The sequence below is a fragment of the Bos grunniens genome, chromosome X (assembly GCF_055505025.1).
Source record: "Bos grunniens cultivar Pamir isolate PY7600 chromosome X, Bosgru_T2T1.0, whole genome shotgun sequence".
Classification (NCBI taxonomy): domain Eukaryota; kingdom Metazoa; phylum Chordata; class Mammalia; order Artiodactyla; family Bovidae; genus Bos; species Bos grunniens.
In genome coordinates, this window is record NC_141194.1 from 44,260,309 (window position 1) to 44,286,500 (window position 26,192).

At 40.1% G+C, this 26,192-nt stretch overlaps 1 long non-coding RNA gene across 2 annotated transcripts in view; it reads right to left on the minus strand.

Annotated features, from left to right (window-relative positions):
* Positions 1-21,069, minus strand: part of LOC147340235 (uncharacterized) — a 41,058-nt gene extending 19,989 nt beyond the window's left edge. The window contains exons 1-2 of one of the 2 annotated variants that reach the window (XR_015158467.1): positions 11,237-21,069; positions 9,864-10,032 (exon numbers count right to left, since the gene is read on the minus strand). This is a non-coding gene — a long non-coding RNA (uncharacterized LOC147340235). Of the gene's footprint in view, positions 1-9,863; positions 10,033-10,170; positions 11,187-11,236 lie in introns of those variants that run through there. The other variant, XR_015158466.1, reaches the window with a different exon arrangement.
* Positions 21,070-26,192: the final 5,123 nt, after the last annotated feature.

Below are 26,192 nucleotides of genomic sequence, written 5' to 3' on the forward strand. Positions count from 1 at the left end.
TTCCCAAGTGGCTCAGTGGTAAAGAATCCACCTGCCAAGCAGGAGACGTGGGTTCAATTCCTGGGTCAGAAAGATCCCCTGGGGAAGGGAATGGCAACCGACTCCAGTATTCTTGCCTGGGAAACTCATGGACAGAGGAGCCTGGTGGGCTACCATCCATGGGGTCGCAGAGTCAGACACGACTCAGGAACTAAACAACAAGAACAACTTTCTCGCAGCTTCTTACTACAGCCAACGGGGCCCTACATGATCTGTAACTTACTACCTCCCGCTCCTCATCTACTACTTTCCCCCTTGCTTGCTGCTCCACACTGACCTCTTTATTGTCCTTTGAACACACCAAGCTTGCTCCCTCCTCCAATGTAACAGTTTTGTTTTCTCTGCCTAGAATCCTCTTCTCCCAGATTCACACATGGCTGTCTCCTCGCTTCCCACAGGTAAGTCTGCACAAATATTGCAACATCAGAAAGAACTTTCCTGTCAGCTCTGGATAAAGAAGCTCTTCCTCAGACTCCTGGGTACTCTCTATCTGTTGGAGCAAGCTTTATTTTTTCTCTCTAGCACCTTTTAATGCCTGGCATCTACTTATTTGTTCAATCACTGTCAGCCTGCCCCATCCATGCAATCAGGGAGCTTGTTCACTGCTATATTCCCAGACCAGGAACACCATCTGATATATAGTAGGTGTGCAATACATTTTGGTAAAATGAACGTTTCCCACCTGACAGCTTTGTCAACTGTTCTGCTACAAGCCTTACAGGGTCTGGTTGGCACCTGGGACCATTTTTGTTAACATCTTACCAAATACCCCATACTTCAAGGACCAGGTGGATAGGAGCTATAGGAAAGTTTTTTTCCCAGCCTGAAGAGAAATTGGGCAGAGGTTGTGGGAGAAAGATGTTTCTTTATAGTCCGCCTGCCATCCAAGGGTAGAAGATTCGTGAAAATCTTTTCGAGTATCACTGCCAAACAGGATGGAGGAAAAGGTAGAAATTTACTATCTTTACCAACTTAACTTGTCCCAAACAGTCCTTAGTTGATCTAGTTCAGAGAGAAGAGCCCTGAGATCATGAGCCATCCTTTTAGAGGCTGAATGATTTTTGTTTTTAAATTTACATTAAACATTTCCTTCCATTGGGCCATATATACCTGCTGTTGATGTAGACTTCGCATGTCATGCATTACCTTTCTTGCTATAGTCACACCTGTATCAGAAAACAAAGTTTGCACCATTACAAATAATTTGAATGGTTATGTGTGTTTCGAAAACTATGGAAAATAACACTCAGGTTTAAAGCACAAGTAAACATAATGACTGCCTTGAGAAAGAGTATTCCTAACTGTAGCACAGTGACAAGTACACTTTTTTAAGCGTTGGTAGTTTAAGCCCTCTTCCCTATCCTCATCTCCCCCAGAGAGAGAGAGAGAGTATCCCTCATTTTTCCCACTTTCACTTACAGATATTTTCAAAAATTCCTAATATATTTAACTGAGGGCAGGACAGGACTTCTGACCTCAAAATTGATTTAAATTCTATTTTTAAATTATTTTCCAAGACACCATTGTGGAATCCTTTGTTGTCTCATAATTTTCTTCAGAGAAATTAGTCAAAAACTCAGGGGAACTCTAAGACTGGATTTACTGATGGATTTCCTACTTTGAGTCCTTTTCCCACCACCATTAAAGAAGGAAAGAAAAATCATTTCTCTGCAGTATTTTCCTGTCAGGAGCCCCTTCTTCCCCTTACTTTAAAACAGAAGTCCAGCTGCCAAAGGAAGAGGCTTAGAGATTTTGATGAATGTCAGTCTGTGAAATGCGCCTTGTCTCCAAGATGGCAAAGGATCAAATAAAAGATGTAGTCATTGAGGTAAAAGGAATAAAGATTGAGTTTGTAGTTACTCCTCTTCCTTCTCCTAATGGACTTCCCCCTGTCCTTTCTTTCATCTGTCTGCAGGTAGGGACTGAATGAGTTAGATGAGAATACAGGTAAATGAATGAATGAATGAACAAATGAAAGAATAAAGACAGGTATGCTTTAATATATCCTCTTACAGGCAGGCTCAGACCAAGGCCAGGATAATTTTTAAAGACATTTCTAAGCATGCTGAACCCAACAGGGTAGGGCAGCCTGCCCTTGCCTTCTAAACCACATTCTCAACCTACATTTGAAGGAGGAAATTCTCAAGGTGAAACTCCTTTCCCATATTCTGAAAATTAACTCCTCATCCAAACATGGGGTTTTATGCACATAGATGGCTTCTTATAAATCTTTACTTAGAAATTTTGCCCCTCTAGATCATTCCCAGAATGAGATGAAGATAAAAGAAAATACTAGTAATTACCGATTCTTACTCATTTTATTTTCTATGGATGAATGCTATACCGGATAAAAGAGTCTCCAGAAAGGCTGACGAAAGTGCATCCTGAGGACCCAAATGCTCACACACTTCTCCCTTCCACCCCCACTTTCAAGTGAAAACATTAGAGAAAAAAATAGGGGAAGTTACATGAGTAAGTGTGTTAGTGCATGAGATCAACTGAAAACAAGGAATTCCCCTCTTGGACTTCAGTGGCCTAATTAAAACTCATAAAACACAAATGACTAAAACTGCTCCATCGATTTGCAAAATAAGCAGCAGAAAAAGTCAATTTTGTATTTCAATATTGAGAGGGCCAGGCCTGGAAGATATGACACTTTGCAGAACAGAGATGAGAAGACCATTTCTGAGACTTTCAGGTTCAGTCAACTTTTATTCTGCTTTCTGTCTGAAGTACTTACCATCTATACTAGTGACACCATTTGGATATAGATTTTGGTCCCTCAGCTTATCAGCTGAGTGGTCCTAAGCACATTCCTTTACCTCTCTGTGCCTTAGTGTCCTCATCTATGAAATGGTCATGAGAATTGCACCAGTGGGTGGTCAAGAGAACTAAACAGGTCAATGTGGGCAGAGTCCTCATAACTGTGCCTACCCCAAACATTGGAAGTGTGCCAGAAATGGCAGCCACCATTATCATCACTGTTTCACTTCATCTGATGTGAAGAAAAACATATCATTTAGAATGGATCCATAGGCTTTGAGACTAAACTGAAGTCTGGTCCTAAAAGGATCTGGAAAGGAACTCAAGTGTGTGAAGCACCATCATTCCAGGAACCACCACATGTGCTTTATGTGTGTTCTCTTACGTCACAGTCCTGGGAGCTAAATCCACTCTCTGGGGCTTAGGGACAGAAATGGGAATCTGGCCCCTCACTCAGCCAGCAAGGGGCCAAGTAAGCTTAAAGCACAAGTCTATTTGCTTTCAAAACCTGGGTCGCTTAGGGAGCAAACACATCAATGGCTGCTGTGAACAGGTACCTTCTTGGGGTTATGGGAACCACCGTCACATACTTGATATCCACTGGAAAGTGTATGGATGCATGGAGATTTTTTTCAGGTAACCAGAACTTTGAAAGAATCTTGTAACATTTCACTGGGCCTGCACAAAATCACTCAGTTTCTCTCATTGTTCCGAACTCTAATCTCGCTTTATATATCTCACACAAATCCTAATTGAGAGACGTCAGTGGGTTCTCACTTGAAAAGTCTGTGTCCATTTGCTTTAAGAAAGGTGGGAAGTCTTCGCCCACATCAGCCTGAAGGTGCCCGATCTCGTCTGATCTCGGAATAAAGGTGGGAAAACTAAGCTTTCTTCCACTACCACCAGCCATGGGCTTTCAGTAGAACAGGTGCTAAAGGAGAATTAAACTCTTCCAAGACAGAAAGGGAAGATGATTTAAAATAAAATCTTAGTTTGCTTTCCATAATCAATGACTCCATCTTCTACCTTAATCAGTTATATTTTGCTTTTACGCAAGTAATTATTTTGGTAGATTGACCATTTAAAAGAAAGCAACTAGCAACTGTTTTGCTATTAAAATATAGCTAAGAAAAACAAAAGGTCTTAATTATACTGACTTACAAGAGTATTTTATATTCAACTTTTATACTCATCTAATCTGTCCCTTTAAGAATTTAAAGAAAAAAATTTAAGAAAATCAACTCCATGAGAGCTCTAATGGTATATATATATATATATATATGACAACAGTACTTACAGTTAATAATATCTATGTATTTTTTAATTTTATATTTTAGACTATCCTAAATACTTTGGCATGTATAAACTAGAATAAGTATAAGATTGAAAGACAATAGGTTACACAGTTGAGAATTTAAGAACTTGAGGCGGGAAGTGTCCAAAATTAAATCATTTACATCTTTTAATATGTAGAATGATTATTCTATATTAATTAAGAAAATTTTTTCAAAGAATAGCAAGTAGGCAAGTTTAAGATGTTTTCACTGGAATACATACAGTTCTCCAGTTCCTTATCTAAATTGAAAGTAGTTCATAAAATATAAAAGTAAAGTAATTACTTCTCCTTAGTAATTTAAAATTGTCTTGATTTTTTAAATACTCAATGATTATATTCAAATTTGGCTAAGTTTCCTCTCTTGAATGAAGACACGGGTTCTCCAAATTTTGATTGCACAATCAAAACAGTTTAAGAAAAAGAAATTCTCATGGTTGCGAATATAAAAATGGTAACAGTCAGAAAAATCCACTGAGCAGAAAAAAATTCCACTATTTCTAACAGTCTGAGACTGATAGGAGGAATGAGTTTGAGTAAGGACATCAAAGAGAAATAAATCTAGGACCCTTAGATTTGTTCCAAGATAACATAATTGCTAGTGCTTGACTGAAAGGCCAAACCAATAAATAAGCACAAATATAGCATGTCAGAGGTAAGTGCTCAGAGGGAAATTAAGCAAGCCAGTGGGATAGGGAAGTTGGGAAGTAGAGGGGGAGGTTGTTATCACCTTGGAATTAATTTTTAACACTAGAAACACAGAGGTATTGGAAGACACCTTTCTTTGAGAAGTATTGTTCAAAGCATCCTTTTGTGGATACAGGGTCCTGCAGCTCAAGGTCCATAGGGACCCGTGCTGTGTCCAGTGTGGCTCCCATGCCAAGGAGCTCATTCCCTCTGAGGTGATCCATGCCCTTCTCAGAGCCCAGACCTCCTGCTGGATTAAGGGCCCAAGAAATGTCTCCAAAAAGACTTCCCACTATTCAAGATCATTTCCTTGGGGGTGGAGGAAAGAGTTATTCTGTGCATCTCCATTTTTCAAGATAAAGAAGTCAGGCTGACTGCTGATGGAGCACCTATTGGGAAGCCTGTAATGAGATGAAGAGCCTCTCAGAGCCCTGGAATGCCCACCCTTCCACCCAGGAAAACCATTCCACAGCAGGCCCTTGGTAATGACCATGATGGTGATGTCATTAGCTGCCAATGATACCAGGCGCGGGGTGACCAGGAATAAACACCTGAAACGCCCCTGTAACTCACTGGAGAGGTCCAGTGCCATATCTTTAGGCCTCCCACATACCTGAAGTAGATTCATTAAGAGCAGACTGCAGCTAGACTGCTTGCGTTCCGATCCTGGCTCTAATCACTTCCTGGCTGGGACACTTTGGGTAAGTTGCTTCCCCTTGTTTCTCCACGTAAAGTGGGAATAACAGCCCTATCGGCTCTCTTCAGTTTTTGTGAGGATTACATTAGTTAATAGGTGAAAGCGTTTTACACCAAGACACATCTACTGAGCATCTGCCATGTGCCAGACACTGTTCTAGATGCCAGTGCCTGGCATATAATGTAAGCTCAATGTATATCAGTAATGAGAAGTCTACAAACTCTTATCTGACTCTCAGACTGATTATGATGATGGTGAATTTAAACCCCAGTACTTCACGACCAAACACATTAATAATTTCTACAGTAAAACATACGAACATTATACTAAGTAGGATAAACAAAGACTATAAATAGCTTCATGCCAGTTTAGGTCAGGATTTGCTACCAAAATTTTTACATTCAAATTTTTTGCTTGTCAGATGTTTTTGGATTTCAGAAGCAACGGTGGACCTATATAGTAAGTAAGGGGCAAAACCCATTGAAGTCTGCTTTTCCTTTCTAACTTCTGGATATGCTGTGTGTGAAAGTGTTAGTTGTTCAGTTATGTCTGACACTGTGCAACCCTATGGACTGTAGCTCACCAGGCTCCATTTAGAAACAAAGACCTGGGAACTAGGTATGCTCATTGCTACCAAGGTGTCACTGCTTCTGTGTTCTGTCAGTAGATAAAGCTGGGCCATATGTGTTTGCATGCACTGTGCTGTGCTTAGTCACTCAGTCGTGACCGACTCTTTGTGATCCCATGGATTGTAGCCCACCAGGCTCCTTTGTCCCTGGGATTCTCCAGGCAAGAATACTGGAGTGGGTTGCCATTCCATTTTCCAGGGGATCTTCCCAACCCAAGGATCGAACCCAGGTCTGGACATGCTAATGACCGAATAAATAGTCAAAACCATTTAGGAGCAGAAAATAGGAAGCCCTTCAGGCATGGGAAATCCACAACTGCACAATTAATCTATGCTAAATATAATTCAGGAAATCAGTCCAGAATATTCATTGGAAGGACTGATGCTGAAGCTGAAACTCCAATACTTTGGCCACCTGATGCGAAGAACTGAGTCATTTGAAAAGACCCTGATGCTGGGAAAGATTGAGGGCAGGAGGAGAAGGGGATGACAGAGGATGAGATGGTTGGATGGCATCACCGACTCAACAGTCCTGAGTTTGAGTGGACTCCGGGAGTTGGTGATGGACAGGGAGGCCTGGCGTGCTGCGATTCATGGGGCTGCAGAGAGTTGGACATGACTGAGCGACTGAACTGAACTGAACTGAAATATAATCTAAACAATCCTTCACCCCTCCAATAGAGTGTGCCATAAACTTCTCTGTCAACCAATTTATTTCCACAAACGACATGTCTTGGGTTTAGGTTAATATACTTAAATTGTACACTATTTTAATAGTACAACCCTATCTTTCCTATGGAAAAAGGACAAGCTATTAAATGATTTTAAAAACTGACTTAAAAACATAGACCTTCAAAGAATACAGGATGCTCTGTAGTTAGTCTAGGGGAAACGAATAAATGTTACACCAAAGAGGTGAACTATCTTGCTACCAAAAGAATTTTCTCCACATTGCACTTGAAGAAATATTTGCAGCTCTTGAAGAGCTATACAATAACTGGTTCAAGATGTTCACACTGCTGGTCAGCACTGGATAAAGGATTTGCACAAATGCATGGAAACCGGCTTCTCTTGCCTCTTTGTTACCCCCATATGTTGTTATTTATCCTCCCCAACTTCTCTGACCCCTTTCCACTTATTTTATACTCAAGTATTGCTTTGTTCAAGACTTCTGTTTACCACTCCCATGGCGATCGGTACACAAAGGCAAGTCAGGAAGACATGGAACGAACAGAGATACTTACGTTGCTTCATGGTTTTTTCCCCTTCTCATTATCCTCCTACTCAGTGAGACTGTAGTGGGAGGTCTGAATGACATTTGCAAACCGAGAACCTAAAGTTACATTTCAACACCCAGCCCCTCAGTTGTCATAGGAACACTATGAGGCTTATCTAGGTTCTGACAAACAGTCACTTGTTCTGCTAGTGATTAAAGTTCCCCCTTCCAATCCAATATATACACACATACATATCCATACCTCATAACATTTAGTTGGGTAAAACTGTATACCACACCAAAAATGTAAAATACAAGCCCAAAGGGAAAGAGCTTATATCCTGGATTTGCAAATATCAATACTATTTGAGAGAAACTATTTCTAAGTCTGTCCCTTGACCTGAGTCCCTTCAGTTTACAACTTTACATACCCACATAGAGACATGTGTGTACCATTAATATCTTTTAACAAGATATACAAAAATTTTAATACTCTCCATAATCCCAGCAGAGAATTCAGGGCAATGCTGTTATTTATTTTACATGTATTTTTTAAAATTAATAAATGCTAACAGAGAAGAGCACACAGAACTAAAAAACATGAAGATTTAAAGAAATGCTTCTGAATATACTTTCTAGCATTTACTGTTTCAACCTGCTTCTGTCATATTTTTGTCATTCAAAACAATGGCTTCTAAATGAATGAGTAAAACCTAAAAATTATATAGAAGCTTCCTTTCCATTAAGCCCAGCAGTATTTAGACAGATTATTAAATCATCATGTTTCTCCCAAGTATTTACATGAAATACAGAGCTGAAAATAATTGTGAATCACTAAACACAAGCTAGCAGTCAGATATAAATTACCTGTAAATATCTTAATGTCTTGTCACCACTCCTCTGGCTCCAAGACTTTGAAACCTACAAATCCATGTACTTCAAGAAAAAAAGTAGCATTTTTCCATATCCTCAACCATACTTTAATTAAGTCAAGTAAGCTGTAATATTACCAAGTTCGGATCACCAGTCTGATTTATTGGAAGACCTGCCCTTAATGACCACGCTTACCTTGCTTTTTATCTATTTCTTTGAAAATAAATACTTCTACAGAAGTCTTGAGAGCTACTAGTCTGAGAAAAATGATCTTAAAAACTCTTAAAGTATAAGCAGGAAAAAAAAAAGACCAATTAACAGATCCCACTAGATTCATCTTTCTCCCTTCCACTCTCACCTCACTCTAGTGCCAACAAAAGAAACTGTAGAACTGCTATCCTGCTTTTTATTATACATTTCCCCCCTTTGAGTTAAAGATTTCAAAATTTTGAAAGTGAAAACCCAAAGTCAGGAATGCAGATTCAATTTTCATTTTGAAATAAGGTATTTTTGAGAAGTAAATTAATAATATTGTATTCTCTATAACCCCAAACTTACAATTCTGTCACTAATAGTTTTATTGTACATATTCGGATTCATAAAGGGAGACCACCAAAATAACCTACACTTTTACTGGCAGTTAAAGGACAAAATATTTTCCCACCTGATTCTATAAGTGGACATCACATGATTACTTCCATTGACCAATAAGAAACTGGTAAAATCAGAGAGCCACCAACCATTCTGGATGTATTTTCTTATTTTATTCAACTTTTCCAACAGTCATCCTTAAGAAGCCAAATCAAGAAATCAGACATTCATGCTTAATGTAAAATTGTGTTTCCTTATGGTTCATGAACAAGAAACTATTGTATATAATACAGTTATTCAAAGTATTATTGTATTTCTCTGGAAACTTAAACATAAGGGCCACTCAGGTTTAAGATTAGAAAAGTGAATTTGAGGTTTCAGAGGGAGACACAGGCACACCAGTAAGAACTGCTAATCATGATTTCTCAAAACGTCTCTCAAAAATAAACCATATAGAAATAACCAAAAAAAAAAAAAAAAAAAGAAATAACCACCCTTTCACTGTATTAACGTAATCAAATGGAACAGTCTTAAAATTCATGACACAAATGTAAAAAAAAAAATCTATTACTATTTGCCCTTCATAATCAATAGGAAATTTTTTGAATGCATTACTTAAACTTTAATTTTATAGAATTCTAACTAAATTCTGGACATTCTGGGGTAGAAGGATGAAAAGGAGGGCAAGTTGACTAATTCTGAAAGCATCTCTTCAAGTATCTATCACATATACTGTTCAGACTAAATGGAAATCTATATCCATGGAATGCTAATGCCACAATTCTACCAAAGAACTCGTTTTTATTTTCTTTTCCCTCATATTTGGCTAAACTGGTAATACTCAGCTCATCTTTGTTAATTACCTGGCTTCTTCTCAGTCTTTATGCTATATTCTCGAGCTGTTCCTTTTTAGAATTCCTCACTCTGTTTATATGTTCTTTAGTTCAACACAGTTGTTAGGGGTCTGTGAACAATTTTACAATTCCCACACACAGCATATGATATCTATTAGGGAGCAATGCCACTTTTCACTTACCAATTCTGGATAAAGCAGTATTTCCTGGTGACAGAATGCTGCTGCTTCCGTTCGCTAAAACTCCCTCTTCACAGCTTGATAAATCTGATTAGAAAATGTCTTTGTTCCAGATCACACGAGGCGCTTTTTTCCTATGAAAGTTTTCTAAAGAGTTATCTGCATTTCATTCCTGTGACAAAACGAATAAGAACAAGGGGGTGGGGGTTGGGGGGGAACAGGGAGTAAGTCCACACAAGTTCCTGGCAAAGATTTTTTTAGCTGCATTTTTCTGAGTTTAATCAGTAAGCTACATTAAAGTGACAGTTACCAGTTCAGGGAGCCAGAGTTTGATCAAGGCAGCCACAACCAATTTGGGTGTCTTCCAATGATGTGCAGACCCCAAGGAAGTGGTCCCTTGGTCATCTATCATATGTGGCTGAATCACTGGACACCCATTGCCACCCCCTCGCCTCCCTTCCCACCCCGGCCCCTGTTGAGCAGCAGCCCAGGCAGGAGAGTGACTGGTCGCCCAAAGCGGGACTTCTTATAGGGACCCGCCAATTAGCTGCTGACCAATCGCAGGCAGCACCTAGTACCTAAGTCACATGACAGGGCAGTCCCTATGACTGCAGGATTTCTGAATTACTGGGGTTACACAAAGGACACTCATTCAGGAAAAGAGGGGGAAAAAAAAGCCATAAGCCGAAACAGAAAACGCCCAGGCTGTGACAACTCCGGCTTTAAAATAGGGAACACCCGAGCCTCACACAGACAGACAAAAAGCTACCACCAAGCCAGGATGGAAATCAGAGGAGTGCCTGGCACATATTAAAAAATAATCCCCAAGCCGAGGCTGAGTTTACAAACCCACTTCAGCTATAAATCTACTCCTCCTTTCCCCTTCCTCTTCAGTCTCCCCAACAATTTTGCATTCTTAACTTCTTTATTCTAAAAAGCTCCGGTGAGCCTCCACACAGCGGCTGGAGGAAAAATGGGTGAGACACAAGAGCCCCCGCTCTTTTCAGCCCTTCCAAATACCACTAAAGGAGATTCAAAGTCTGCTGTGAAAAAGTTTCTTAAACGAAATACATTTATCTCAAAATGGTTGCATAGTTCAGACAAAATTAAACACAGTCAGGACCAATTTGTACCGTAAAGACCAAATCATCAGTCTCCCCCCACCCCTTTCTTTCTCCACTCTCTCTCATGTAATCATTTTGGACTGTTCACATTGAGAACATTCTCGTTAAGTAAATGAGCCCCCCGCTTAGTGAGCCAGCTACTAATTTATCTAACACCCCCAATGTAGTTCTCAATTATTTTTTATATCCTAGGAAACATTCAACTGTGGACACCCTACCATTTCATTATCCCCCACCCAAAATGGTACTTACATTTGTTCTTTGTTTGGGTCTGTCCGATTTCTCCCTCTCCCCTAGACATCTGAAGCCAAAATATGGACATAGCTTCAAACTTCAAACCTAAAAGACCCTATTTTGATCATGCAAGGCTGCAAAAGCTCTGTCTCCGAGGCAAGCCGGGAACACTGTGCTGCTTGCCATTCCCAATTTATGGAAGGAAGCGTATGTCAAACAAACCAGGTGATGACTCAGACTGCCTCCCCCAGCCACGTTTTCCCTAGAATGGGAGGGTAGCGTAAGTGCAGCCCATTTGGATGTGACTCAGTTTTATTAGACTGGTGATTGTAGTTAATCTGACAAGCTCACATTTTTTTTCTTTTATAACTTGTACATTTCAGGACCACAAGGCAGATTATAAATGGTTTCAAAGAACTGGATCATGTAAAGGAGAAAGCTGCAAGATTATTTTGAAGGTATGGTGAGGCTCTGGTTCTAGTCCCAAATATTTAAACCATCCTAATTATTTGTTGAAAATTTTGCAACTGAGGCAACTGAACGTTTGAGTTCACATGAACAGCAGTAAACAGGTTTTATAATTTTAGTCTACTGGAGGCTTTTATCATGGAGGACTAGGACTCTTTTGTCCTGTGGATCCAAGTTTAAGTCTGTAAGTCTGCAGCCCACGTGGCATGTTCTTTCGGAAGTGGTCAGGGGCATGGGAGCCATGTTGCAACTTTCACTTTTGCCTTTACTACAGTTCACATTCTAATCTGAGCCACTCACACACAAGCACATATGCAATATAACCACATCTCTCTCTCACACACACACACACACACAAGCATCTGTACTGTTCTTAAATCCCAACCTGCCTACAAGCTGCAAAATAAAAACCCGAAAATCTTCCAATGTCATCTGAGAAAATTCTGATTAAATACATTGGCATGCCTGAAAGTCTTCCTCTTCAGCAAAAAAAAAAAAAAAAAAAAGTTTACTACCAAGATGGGGGTGGGATTACATGGAATAAATTGTTCCCAGGTATTACACAGACAGGAAGAATGCAGTAATAAGGAGTCCAAGTCCCCACACAAAAAATCTGGAAGCCTTGGTCTGAGCAGTTTAACTTCAGTTATCTCCTTTCAGCATACTTCCTTTAACCCTGACAGAGTTAGCAACTGCTCTGACCAAGGCTTGACATGCATTGCTGATTATGCCTTGATGGAGAACTAATTTTGTTATAATATAAAAAAATACAGTCTATTTCTATAATATATCAAAATGTTCAAATATCTCATTTTCAAATTGGTAGAGGAAGGCAGAGAAAAGGTATATACCCTGTAAATCCAGTTGATTTAGGAGCTGACTATTCGCATTACAGAAAGAGTCCCTGTACTCTTTTACTGGAATAAATCCCACACTAAATGTATAGATAGAACTGACTTTCTGAAGTTAAATCCACACAAAACAATTTAGAAGTACATTGCCAAATTGTACTTTTGAAACCTTTCTATTTTAACTATGTGCACATATTTCTCATTTGGTTCTTAAAACTTACATTTCCATAGGGATGTATTTATCTAGCCACTGACTTTTTTTGAGTAAAATTTTATTGGTTTAAAGAAAGTTATCTTCCTACAATATATAAAGACCATAAAATCTATAATTACACAGTTTTCAATGGAAATAAACACAGACTATGAAAACAGCATATTAATAGAATCGAATGCCTAAAATTTGGACATCTAAAAGAATTCATAACATATTTTTAAAGCCTAGAGCCAGACTTGCTAAGGTTTGAATGCTGGCTCTTCTGATACCTAGCTGTGATACCTGGGTTAAAAATACATGTACAAGTGGAGGACAATGCCTGACAGATAGTATGTACTATGTAAGGATTGGCTGTTTTGTTATCATTGTCATCCAATCTCTGTGCTTTAACAGCCCTCTACGCACCATCATTTTAGAGTAATACATAGTCATTTTAACATTTCTGCATGAGAAAAATACAATTCCATAACTTTTCTTAAAAGAATCACTTGACAAACACCTAGCCAATCCATATTTTCCTCCCAAAGTTTCAGTTATTTTAATACTTGTCTGGTTTTACATTTGACATCTGCTGGGGCCTTTCTGTCCAAACTTCTTGGAGTTTCCAAAAGCCAGTGCAGAATCGGGCTAGGATCTGCTGGGGAGGACATTCAAGAAGAATTTCCATTCCAGTCAGCCCAGATGGGTCAAGACATGGAAACTCATCGGCTGGCCAGGAAAGAAGGTGAATGGGTCAAAGACTGGGGGAAATACTACAGTCCTGTGGGCGTGGAGCACCACCCTTGGCATCAAAAAGGGGCCCCCAAACAGAGGCATAAGGAAGTGGTTTCAGACCCAGGAAAAAGAGATTCACTGTTTATTCTCTCCACAGGGTCATGACATAAGACTCCACCATAGTTACCCTCAGGGAAAACCAAGGAGTGAGGGTGTGTGGGGGGTTCAAAAAGAAACCTCAGCATGCACTCTCTCCCATGCTGTCTTTTATTAAGGAATTTCATTTCTTAAAGGAGAAAACTACATGGATTTCCATCTGAAAACTCTGTGAAGAAATTTAAGCATCCCACAAACCCTCCAGTAACAAAGCTAATCGTTTCCAGCCAGCATAGAACATATTTGAAGAATGATAAAATGGACAGCAACCAGACATCGCTGAGATGCAGGCAAGTTTTATAAATATGGAACTCCTCAAATATGGTGCTCGGCACTGCTCTGGGGGAAAAGAGAAATAATTCTATGTTTTGTTGGAGGGCGAGCAACTGCTTAGACTTGTCTTTATCCAGGCAGTGTTTCTGAGACAGATGGTAACAGAATGGGGGGAAAGCCAGCAAAAATGGAGAGAAGGTGATTAGGATTACAAATGAGTGTTTGGGGAAGGCTTGATTCTATTCCCCTCCATGCAGGAAGACACACAGAGACCTGATTCAACAGTTTAGTTAAAGCCAGGTTTGGAGCTTGGGCACAGAGCTTCCTCTTGGTCACCGCTCCTGTCTCCAGGCAATCTCTGAAATACCAAATGATCCAACTGTGTCAGATTCCCACAAACCGGAACTACAGGTCAGGATGCAGTCAGACAGCCTGAGTTCTAATACTGGATCTGGGACTATAACCTGTGGGGACTTAGGAAAGTGACTTCCTTTTTCTCACAGCTTTGGTTTCATCTGGAGAATGGGAATAACTGAGAAAATATGAGGAAGGAACAGAAATCACTGCATCCATAATATGTGCCATAATCATCAGCTCACTAAAGGGGAGCTTATCACCCCCAGTACCAATCTTCCAGCTCCTCCGGGATGGGAGGGAACTCAACAGTCTTAAGGCTTCTAAGTCACACTGTTCATTTGAAGGCTGACAAAATGACTTTCTCACTTATGTTTTACAATGATTAAACATCTTTAGATTCATGTTGATATCTGGCAGAAACCAACACAATACTGTAAAGCAATTATCCTTCAATTAAAAATAAGTAAGAAATTAAAAATAAATATTTGGGATAAATAACAAGGACCTACTGGATAGCACAGGGAACTATATATTCTATGTCCTGTGATAAGCCATAATGGAAAAGAATATAAAAAAAGAATGCATATATACATGCATAACTGAATTACTTTACAGCAGAAATTAATACAACCTTGTAAATGAACTACTTCAATTTAGAAAAATCTTTGGATAATGGCTAGATTCACTTTTTGATTATAGCAAAGTAATATACTTCAAGATGAGAGGATCAGTTTTATATCCAGTGTATATAAAATTGCCAAAATAAGAAGATGTTCATAGATGCCTGTCTATGTGGCTATGTGTCTACCTCTACTAACATGCACGTGAACTATGTCTAGAATTATATAAGACACTCTTAACATTTCTTTATGAGAGTTGCCCTTTGTTCCATGCTTTTCCTATTATATAAGCAGCCACTCTGCCCGTCTTCCTGCAATGATTTCAGATCTAAGCAGTACACTTTGCTCAGAAAAGTTTTCATTAGTTGTCTTCTTTTCCCCACCCATTTTAAAGAATGAACTGACTCAGTTTTTGATGGCAACGCCACTGGGTGGGAGTGAATATGGGAGTGGGCAGGGTGGGAGAAAGGGGGGAGGAGGAGGGGGAGGTGGGGGTAAGAGCCAAGAGCTGAATCACAGCCATGTGAGTAATCTTAGGCTTTTTTTTTCCTCTTCCTAAGGGTATGAATCAAATTAAGCTTGTTTTGCTGTGGGTGAAGGAAGAGGAATATAATAGCATGAATCAGAGCAATTATCAAATATGTGGCACTCACTAAAAATTAATTACAATCACTGCTTTCTCTCACATGTCTACCAGAAGATGCCGGAGAGCTTTTGCTAATCAATATAATCCTTTACAAAATTTCTCAAGAGTTTGAACTTGATTCTCACCCTCTTCCCTTGAAAAATTTCCTTTTACACATGCATTGCAGACACAGGAATTATTTCGGAGCTTCTGTGAGATAATCTTTGGCCCTTAGAGATAAGTGTGAAAAAAACGTGGCTAATACTGGGGAGAGACCAGGTTACACACTATCGAGCCATGAGGGCTGGAAGCAAAATTCTGAGTTTATGAAAACAATCGCTCAGACGTGAGTTTAACCTTTCAAGAGCACACTGATGGGAAGGCTGTAAGCAACAACAAACCTGTGGAGCAAAGTGGGCATTCCTTTCATAATACTAGTTTTTGGTGAGAAAAGGGTTGTCATATGAAACTTCCAAACTGTACTATGCTGGAATAAGTGGATCCTCATCCTTGTAAGAATTTATTAGGAGTGATATGGAGAAGAAGGCGGATGGAAACATATGAAATCAGGTTGCTTTTTTTTGTAAATTTACATGGAGAGTAAGGACATAGCTCAGCTATTTACAGTCAGGGTGCATATCTAACCAGACTTACAGGAAAGGCACTTCCTTTTCTGCCATATTTTTAACCCAATCTGTTTAGTAATTTGTGGAATATAAATATTACCATGGGGAAAATTGCCTACTTAAAAAAAAAGGCTCCAGTGATCGAATATGTCCTATTCCAGGGCAGGTCTATGCTTTAGGAAATCAAGAGGGCATATTTTGAACTTTCCTGACAAATTTACATATTTTCCTACACCAATGAGCTAAAATGCATTGTCCCTTTGGGTTATCTATCCATGGTGCGTTTATTTTTTTCCCTTTTAAACATAGGTATGGACATTCTGTAGATAGGCAAAAGTTCCCAATGGATTTAGGACCTTTACAGAATATTCCACACACAGGAGCTCAAGGAGAGCAGTGTCTTTATCACACTGTCAAGTTTTCCAAAGTTCATTTCTATTTATGGGACAGTGTTTTTGTTCTAGCACAACCTTTCATAAGGTCACCAAATAAAATCTTTCAGGACCACTCTGAATAGGCAAAAGCTTTTATTAATAACTTTTCCATGTCTACGTGTTTCTCAATTTGGAAATTTTCATCTATAATGATAAGCTCTTTAGGGATCACAGTTGGTATGCCCAGTTTTACATATCTCCAAATCTGCTTATATAAAGGAACATTTTAGAGATTTTATTCAAGGTTTATTTACATATCTACAAAAATATATCAACACTGGGTCAATATAAACTGAGCTAGATTGGTTTTCAGACTTGGTGACTTGGCTCTCTACTCCCCCGCCTTCAAGTTCCTTGCCACCTGACTCCAGTCAAGCTCACTATGTCGCAGTATTTGACTTTCAAGTCAGTACTGTTCCTAATTAAAAGCTTTAGTTTCTTATGAAGCAGAAATAATATTCCCAAATCTAGTTTTCTCACACCCTGACCTGTGTCTATTGCAAGGGAAAAAGTGTCCATAAACTGCCAAGTCATATTTTAGTCCTCTCTCTTTAAATGATCTAAATAGTAATTGATCAAGGCTTCTCTGATGGCTCAAGTGGTAAAGAATCTGCCTGCAATGCAGGAGACACTTGAGACACAGGTTTGATCCCTGAGACAGGAAGATCCCCTGGAGGAGTAAACAGTAACCCACTCCAGTATTCTTGCCTGGAGAATCCCATGGACAGAGGAGCCTGGCAGGCTATAATCCATGGGGTCACAAAAAGTCAGACATGACTGAGTGACTAAACACACACAGTAATTGCAGGAGAAGACACTGAAAATAGGCTTATTAATTCTCAGAGTTTCAGTCCTCTGAAAAGAAGAGTCCTTGAAGTACTCTGCATGGGTTTTTTCTGCTTCCTAATATACCAAAATGTTTGGGGTGAGACTGGGGATGGGGTGGTTACTATTCTGATGTTTTCCATGGAAAGAAACAGAATTTTCAAAGGCATAATTGATGCTAAGTGTAAGTGAACTTAAGACTTTGTAAATCAATCACCAACTATACTGACGTGACCTGGTTCTCATCTAACAATAGGGAAGAAAAACGAAAAACAGCACTGAAATAAACTTGGAAGTCAGGCATCCAGGCAAGGTCAGGGGTGGGGGTGGAGGTGGAGGTGAAGGTGCTGGTGGTGGTCTTGGCTGGGAGGTGATAAGGTCACAGAGTCAGTGAGGCAGAAAACAGGAAGTGAGTAGGAGGCTCAGGCTGGGGAGAAGGAGGTGTTGGGACCCCTTAAAATGCAGACCACCCCCTAGCTTGTGAAAGAGGAACAAATAATAGACATGGGACAGAGAAACAAGAAAAGGAGGACACCGTTTCATGTGAAAAGCATGATTTTAATAGTGAGCTTTTGTTTCCAATCTAGTACTAAATCCCCTTTGTCATTATTTTTCCAAAAATGTATCTCTCAGCTCTCTCAATTTATCTGATCCATCATCATCCTCTCTCCAGGATGTGGCCAAGCTCTCAAAAAACTGCACCCTGTGAAGGAGCTGTAAGCAGGGTAATGAGGGAAACTGCTTAAACTACTCCAGTATTAAAGGATTGAGGCTGATTAAGCAGAAGGAAGGAGAGAAAGCGCTAAAGTAACTGTCTGTGGTGTGATGTGTCCGTAAAAAAAAAAAAAAAAAAAAAGCCTTACCATATGGAAACTGGAAGGAAGACCTAAGCAGAAAGAGGCCTTCAGAAGAGCCGACTAGGAACCTATCAGGGATGGTAAAGGGGAAGTCACCTTACTTAACCAGTGGTTGACCAGAAGTCCCTTCCGACTGATTCTAGAACTCCAAGTTGTTCTTTAAGAGTTTTATAGAGCATTTTAAATTGCTTTAAAACAATTTCTGTAAAAGAAACCTTGCACTGAAAATAAAGCAAATTAATGATGACCTTCTCTGTTGGAGAGTTTTAGCTCACAAATTAATTTAACCTGATGACTTCCTCTACGAGGTAACCATCAATGTATGACTCTCTCTAGAACATGGCTCCTCCAATCTCACCTCCTGTGACCAGGAACACTCCTTAAGTGGTTGTACAGTATGACAAAGCTACTTTTCCTCTCTTTTCCTTCCCCAGCAGGTCATTGGAAGAGTGCAAGATGATCCGTTAAAAACTGTGGCTGTGCATTAAAAAGAATTGAAATAATGCCATTTACAGCAACATTGATGGACCTGGAGATTCTCATAGTAAATTAAGTTAGACAGAGAAAGACAAATATCACATGATCTCACTTATATTCAGAATCTAAAACAATGACACAAATGAATTTATTTACAAAACAGAAACAGACTCACAGACTTAAAAGAATGAACTTATGGTTCTGGGGCTGGGGGGAAGGTTAAGAGAAAGGAATAGATTGGGAGTTTGGGACTGACGTGTACACACAGATATACTTAAATAACCAACGAGGACCTACTGTATAGCACAGGGAACTCTACTCAATATTCTGTAAATATCTAAATGGGAAAAGAATTTGAAAAAGAATGGGTATATGTATACATATAACTGAATCACTTTGCTGTACACTTGAAAAATAACACAACACCGTTAATTAACTATACTCCAATATAAAATAAAAACAAATTTTTTAAACTGTAGGTATGCTATGGTTATGATAACTGAGATGTCACCATGGTGGGAAGTTAGGTGATAGTCACTCAGAACCCTCTCTCTATTATTTTTCTATCTTCTTGGGAGCTTGTAATTAATTCAAATGAAAAAGCTGAAAACCAGAAACATGCAAGTGTCTGAAAAAATTTATCTTCAAACCAATCATAACCAACCAAAGTCAAATTTCATTTCTGGATAATTGTTCCCAATGATGCTAGCTCTCTACTTAATGCTGGAGAAAAAACATTCAGGGGGAAAATCAAGAAACCAAAACACAAGTTTCTAGCCAAGCTTCTCCCTTTTTGTTTAATGTATATGGAAGAGTAAATTTGGCATCATAAAATCTAAAATGTAAACTAATAACTATAAATAACAAAAGAAAGAAAAATTCGTTTTGTAAATTTAAGATCTAGAAAACAGACCCACTCTATTTCATCCAACCTGACATGCCATTGATTGTAAGACACTCAATTCTTCTATGCATTATTAGGTAAGAAACAAACTTTGTCAATTAACTATGACACAATCCCTTAAACATAGTCCTGAGTGACAGTCAAACTAGCTTTTCATTGCTTTGTTCTGTGAGGTTTGGAGATTTCTCTTGCCTTCAGTTACACTGCTTGGCGTGTAACTGGCAGTCCTCCTGCATGTATCTCAGCAACAAATAACACAGCTTCAACTACTTGTATTTTCCTAGTTGTTGCTTTGAAAGAAAATGTGGGATTTCAGTCATTTATCCAACAATGAACATTTGCTTCACTAATATCAAATTTACTCCCCGCTGTTCTGGGTACACAATAACATTTTGTTTCAGTGCCAATAACATTTTATTTTATTAAGTGTAACCTCCCTTTTGAGGCATGGTTGATGTGTAAGTTTCTGGTGTACAGCACAGTGATTCACAATATTAAAGGTTATACTCCATTTATAGTTATTTTAAAATACTGGCCATATTCCCTGTGCTGTACAATGTGTCCCTGTAGCTTATTTATTTTATACGAAGTAGTTTTTACCTCCTAATTCTCTACCTCTATGTTGCCCCTCTCCCCTGTCCTTCTCCCCACTAGTAAACACTAGTCCTCTATATTGGTGAGTCTATTTCCTTTTGTTATACTCACTAGTTTGTTGTATTTTTTAGATTCCACATATATCACTGTATGTGATAACAAACAGCATTTGTCTTCCTCTGACTTACTTCTCTTAGTATGATAATCTCTAGGTCCATCCATGTTGCTACAGATGGCACTATCTCATTCTTTTTTATGACTGAGCAGTATTCCATTGTACATCTTTATGCATTCATCTGAAGGACAATAAGTGTACTCTTATTGAAAGTGCATCAAATGATAGGTACTCTCAGCCATATATAGAGCCAGTAATATACAAGACAACTCAACTAAGCTGTTGGCCATGTGAACAGCTATGGCCAACTTTGTAAATGCGTGGGCAACAGCAACTGCATCATAACCACTGCATGGCAGATGGCACGTGGGACAGACTGTCCATTCTAATAAGTATCCCAGTTTTAGAAACAGTCAAATATGAAGGATAGGTAGAGGTGGTCTCTTAGAACACATAAAATTTCGTAGATGCTGTAGGTCTCCTTCCAGCCTGGGAAAATCCTCATTTCCCATAGCCTGTTTCTGACCACCTTGTTCAAATGATTAATTCACTTGCTCATTAAAAAAAAAAAAACTTATTGAGTACTCAACTTCCATGTACTGGGCTAGGTTCAAGGGATAGCAATTAACATGAGACAAAGTCTCTGACCTCGTGGAGTTTCCAGTCCAGAGGAGAAGGACAGACAATCAAATAAATGCAAAATATGCCAGTAGGTGATGTGATCTCTGGTAGGATACAGAGGACCAACAATCCTGGGATGCAGGTGGGGGTGGGAGTGTGTGGGTGACTCTTATTTTGTTTAGCGTGATCAGTGAATAAAGTCCCTTCGGATCAAGCAGGCATTTGAACAAAGTTCTGAGGAAAGGGAGGAAGTGGGTTCCATGGAGACCTAGACAACAAACGAGAGGGCAAGGCAGAGGAGATATAGGATTATACCTGGTCAGTTAAGGGATAGCAAAGAGGCCATGGCGCTACAGCAGAATGGGCAAGGGAGAAAGAAGGAGATGACACTGATTCGGTTGAGCAGGAATGAGGGGAGCAGATGACATAGAGCTTTCTAGGCCATTATCTTTCAAGGACTATGGTCTTTACTCTAAGAAAAATAAATACCTAGGAGGCTTTTGATCGGGAAGAGTGGAAAGATCGAAGAGGTACCACCTGAGGCAAGGATGGAACAGAATGCTTAGTTGATTAACCCAGATGAGATGCCAGTGGCCTGGCCTAAGTGATATCGGTGGGAGATAAAGGTGACTGGTCAGATTCTGGATATATTTTAAAGGAAGAGCAGACAGGATTTGCTGATGGGGGCGTGCATGCTAAGTCACTTCAGTCGTGTCTGACTCTTTGCGACCCTATGGACTGTAGCCCACCAGATTCCTCTGTCTATGGCATTCTCCAAGAACGCTGGAGTGGGTTGCCATGCTCTCCTCCAGAGGGTCTTCCTGATCTAGGGATTGAATCCAGGTCTCTCACATTGCAGGAGGATTCTTTACTGTCTGAGCCACCAGGGAAGCCCACTGACGGGGGATATAAGCTAAAGAAAGAAGTCACTGACTACTCCAGGGTTTCTGGCCTGGACAGCTGAAAGAACAAAACTGCTATTTCCCCAAAAGAGGCAGGCTGGGTATGGCTGGGGTTAGGGAGGTGTGTAGAGGAGGATGAAGAGTTGGGTTTTAGATATGCTAGGTTTGAGATGCCAAGTAGACATCCAAGCAGAAATGAATCTGAAATTGAGTGAAGAGTTCCAAGATGAAATCATTAGCGTTTAAGTGGTATTGAAAGCCAAGAGATTAATTTGACTTTGGGAGTGAGGACAGATAGAGAAGTGGTAGGAGAACTGAGGCACTTGAATAAGAAGAGGTTGGAGTGATGCCAGGATTCAGCAAGGAAGACTGGCAAGGAGCACCCTCTGGGAAGGCAGAGCATCAAGTGTGGCCTCAAGGAAGCCAAGGGAAGGAAACAATTTCAAGGAAGATGGCAGGAGCAGCTGGGTCAAATCCTGCTGGGAAGCTGAATAAGATAAGGACTGGGGACTCACCAGTGAATTTGAAATGCAGAGGTCTGGGAGTGCTTGATGGGAGCCATTTTGGGGGTACAGTGGGTAGGGACATGAAGTGTAATTGGAGTGGAGACAATGGAGCATGGAAAGAGAGGTATTTGCAGCAGTAAATAAAGACAACACTTTCAAAGAGAAATGGCACAGTGGCTGGAAGGGGATGTGTGCGCGTGTGCTCAGTTGTGTGCTCAGCAACACTGATCACCCCAATTAGAGGTACTAGCTGTGTAACATTTCTCAGAAGCTGATGAGTTGGTAGTTATCAGGTAAAGTCTCTGTGGCCATAAACTGAGGCTGACCAAGTTCTTGGTAACAGAAGACATTAAGCCCAACCATTGAACTTCTAGAGCTCTAGAAAAATTAGTTATCTGGAAATGACATTAAAGTTAATTGCAAAAAAGCTGTGAGTCAGGTAGTGGCTGTGAAAAGCAGCACCAAAATTCCATTATCAATTCCATTATCAACAACAAAAAATCAATTGGTTTACCTGAATTAACTGACTCTAGAGACAGACAGCAGAATAAGGTTAAGACCACAGACTTTGGAGCCAGACTGCCCGGGGCCAAGTCTCAGCTCCACCATTTACAGACTGGGTAACTTTGGGCAATTCATTGAACATCTCTATGTCTGCTTTCTTGTCTGTAAAACGAAGGGAAACAACTACCTATTTCATAGGGTTACTGGGAAGGTAAAGTGAATTGCTACATGCAATGTTTACTATAAAGTCATCATCTCTATCTTGGAATTTAAAACTGAACAAAAAAAAATTAGAAGTAATATGAAGACCCTCTCAGGAATTTGCAAAACCAGACATCAACTGTACTCCAAAATTTGAGGACAATAAATAATGTAACTCAGCAAAAATAATTTTTAAATTGTCTTAATTTGGGAACATAGACATCTAGTGAAGAATGGAATACAACCTTGACATTTTAGGATAAGGCAGAGACTTGATCAATAAATTATATGTCTGTTCGCCTCAGTACCTTTCATCCTCCATGGTCTGAGTTTAGTATTCTCTTTTGAAACTTAAGGGGAACACTGGAGTGGGTTGCCATGGCCTCCCCCAGGGGATCTTCCCAACCCAGGAATCAAACTCACATCTCTTACATCTCCTGCACTGTCAGGCAAGTTCTTTAGTACTAGCACCACCTGGGAAGCCCATTTAATTCCTAACGCTAGACAAAACAGACCTGGAAAAGTTCAGTGACTGCTAAAGGTTAAAAAAACAGCAAGTGGTACAGTTAACAAATAAATCAGGGTCCCCAACAGCCAGTTCAGCCATCCTTCCACCATGGGCTGGAATGTGGAGTCTCCCCTAAAGGGTACCTATTTGCCCAATGAGAGATGCCATGCTGCAGGCACAGTGTTTCTTGAAGGAGAGTCCGGGAATCCCCGGGGCATTTCTGAACTGTGGTCTCCACCTTGAATGCTGTCAAAGTGCCCATCCCTCCCTACCTTCCCCACATCAGGTGGTTTGAGGCTCCAACGTCTGTTCCCATGAGGCCTGTCACCACCTGTCCCTTACTTTTAGACTCAGACTTAAAGAGACAGAACCCAACAGATAAGGGAAATAAAGTGACGGTGGTATAGATGGATTCCATTTTTTAAACTATATATTAATACATTTTGAGAGGAGCAACGAATGGGTATGCCCTCAGAAGAAGGTCTCAGGGTATTAATATTTAAATTTGGATAATCTATAAACTGTACTCTGACGATCAGTAAATGAAATTATCTGCTTGTGCAACAAATATCTATTTTTGACTATGTGCAGTCCCAGACTGGGCTCTGGAACAGTAGAACTGAGTTGGACAGGAATCCTGTGGTCTAGGATTTAAGGTACAATTGTAGAATCCAGGCATGCAGGTTAGGAACGATAATGAATACTATGAAGTAACAGATAGACTCTAAACAAATGAAAAATATCTGAAGGTCTGGAATGCATTCTTCAAAGGAAATTAACAAGAAAGCCCAGTATGTAAAACAGATCAAAGTAAGTGATCTGGCAGAAGCCACAAGAGCCCCTACAGGCAGCTCTATTCCCTGCCGCCTGAACCTCACCAGTGCCCAGCCTTCAGAGCCTAGAGAAAGCGAGGCAGGGTATGCTTTCAAAGGTGAGCAGCACCAATGAGCAGGTAGGAAAGGGCTGGCTAGGTAAGAAGAATGGCAGAGACACAGGTGTGGAGGCGAAAACAATGCTGTAAGTGTATTTAGGGAAGAAAAAAATAAAGAACCCAACGATCAGAAATGGAGGCTTCATGGATAGGAGGGTTAGAAAAAGCTGGAGCCATGATTTCCCCTTTCTGACTTAAAATTCTAATCCTGAAGAGTGCACAGCAACTGTGCAGCTATTTAAAGTAAGCTGTGCAGCAGTGGCTTGGGAAGGCTTGGATGGAGGGCGTAACTCCATCCATCACCCAAATGGCAGGGAGAGCAGCAGGAGCCACACCTCCCATCCCAACCTGGTTTCTCATTCCAGCTCTCACCCAAGCCTCCCCATCCCACAGTGTGATCCCTGTGAAAACGAGGAACATGACCACAGGAGATCCCAACCAAGATGTCCCCGGGGCTGAAGTACCAAAAACAAATGAGAGGTGGAGGCCAGGGCAAGTTGTGGAACCTGTGCCTCTGCTTACCATGGTAGGTATTTTTTTCATACTAACCCTCCCCAACTTCCCTGACTTTTACCACTTGAAGATATAGGTCCAGGAGGCCCAATCTCCCAGTTTTTTCAAAAGAAAGAAACACTGCAGTGTTTATAACACTGTGTGAGCCAGAGAACATACCTACAGGCCATGGTGCATTCTTACATCAGAAGGAGTCTGAATCTATCTTGCCTACTTACTGCACTAGCCCCAGCATCTTGCCCAGCTGTGTTTATGTACATATGTGTTCAATATATATCTGTTGAGTAAATGAGAAACAAGTATTATATTAGGCAGCGGTTTGTAACCCAACTTCTTTTGTCTTTCCTCCATTAGAGAAACACCACAGCTTAGGGGAAGTATATGGGGTAACAGGTTCTACATAAAGGGCAATCTATGGATAAATTACTCACAGGTCACTATTGACAGAGCCAGTATTACTGGATTTGCCCTCCACACCTCAGTTCTTCAAAGTTTTCTGTTATGATGTTATGATTACCTCAATCTCAATCTAGTTCTTTCCTTCCTCTTTTCCCTTCTTTCTTCCAAGATTTCACTCAGGGTTTTAGGAAGAAAAAAAAAAAAAAAATCAAAATCACTAAGAAAATGGGGAATACATGTGCAGTTCCATATGAGGGTGGCAGGTGGCGCTACATCTATCTCCAGCCTCAGAAGATAGTTAAGACCTCTGAGGTGGGAGACCTCTGAATCTCTGCTCTTCAGTGCCCTGGTCCTTGCCAGAAAACTAGAATGATGTGTATGTAGTCATGGGGTTGTCAGGAACATCTCTGGAGCTCTTATATTAAAATGTATTTCTAGGGTTTTTGAGATGTCTCAGGTCCGTATAGTCAAAGCTATGGTTTTTCCAGTACTCATGAATCTATGTATGTATGTATGTAAGAGTTGGACAATAAAAAAGGCTGAGAACTGAAGAATTGATGCTTTTGAATTGTGGTGTTGGAGAAAACTCTTGAGAGTCCCTTGGACAGCAAGATCAAACCAGTCAATTCTAAAAGGAAATCAATTCTGAATATTCATTGCAAGGACCCATGCTGAAGCTCCAATACTTTGGCCACCTGATGGATAGAGTAAACAAAAGACCCTGATGCTGGGAAAGATTAGGGGAAGGAGGAGAAGGGGATGACAGAGGATGAGGTGGT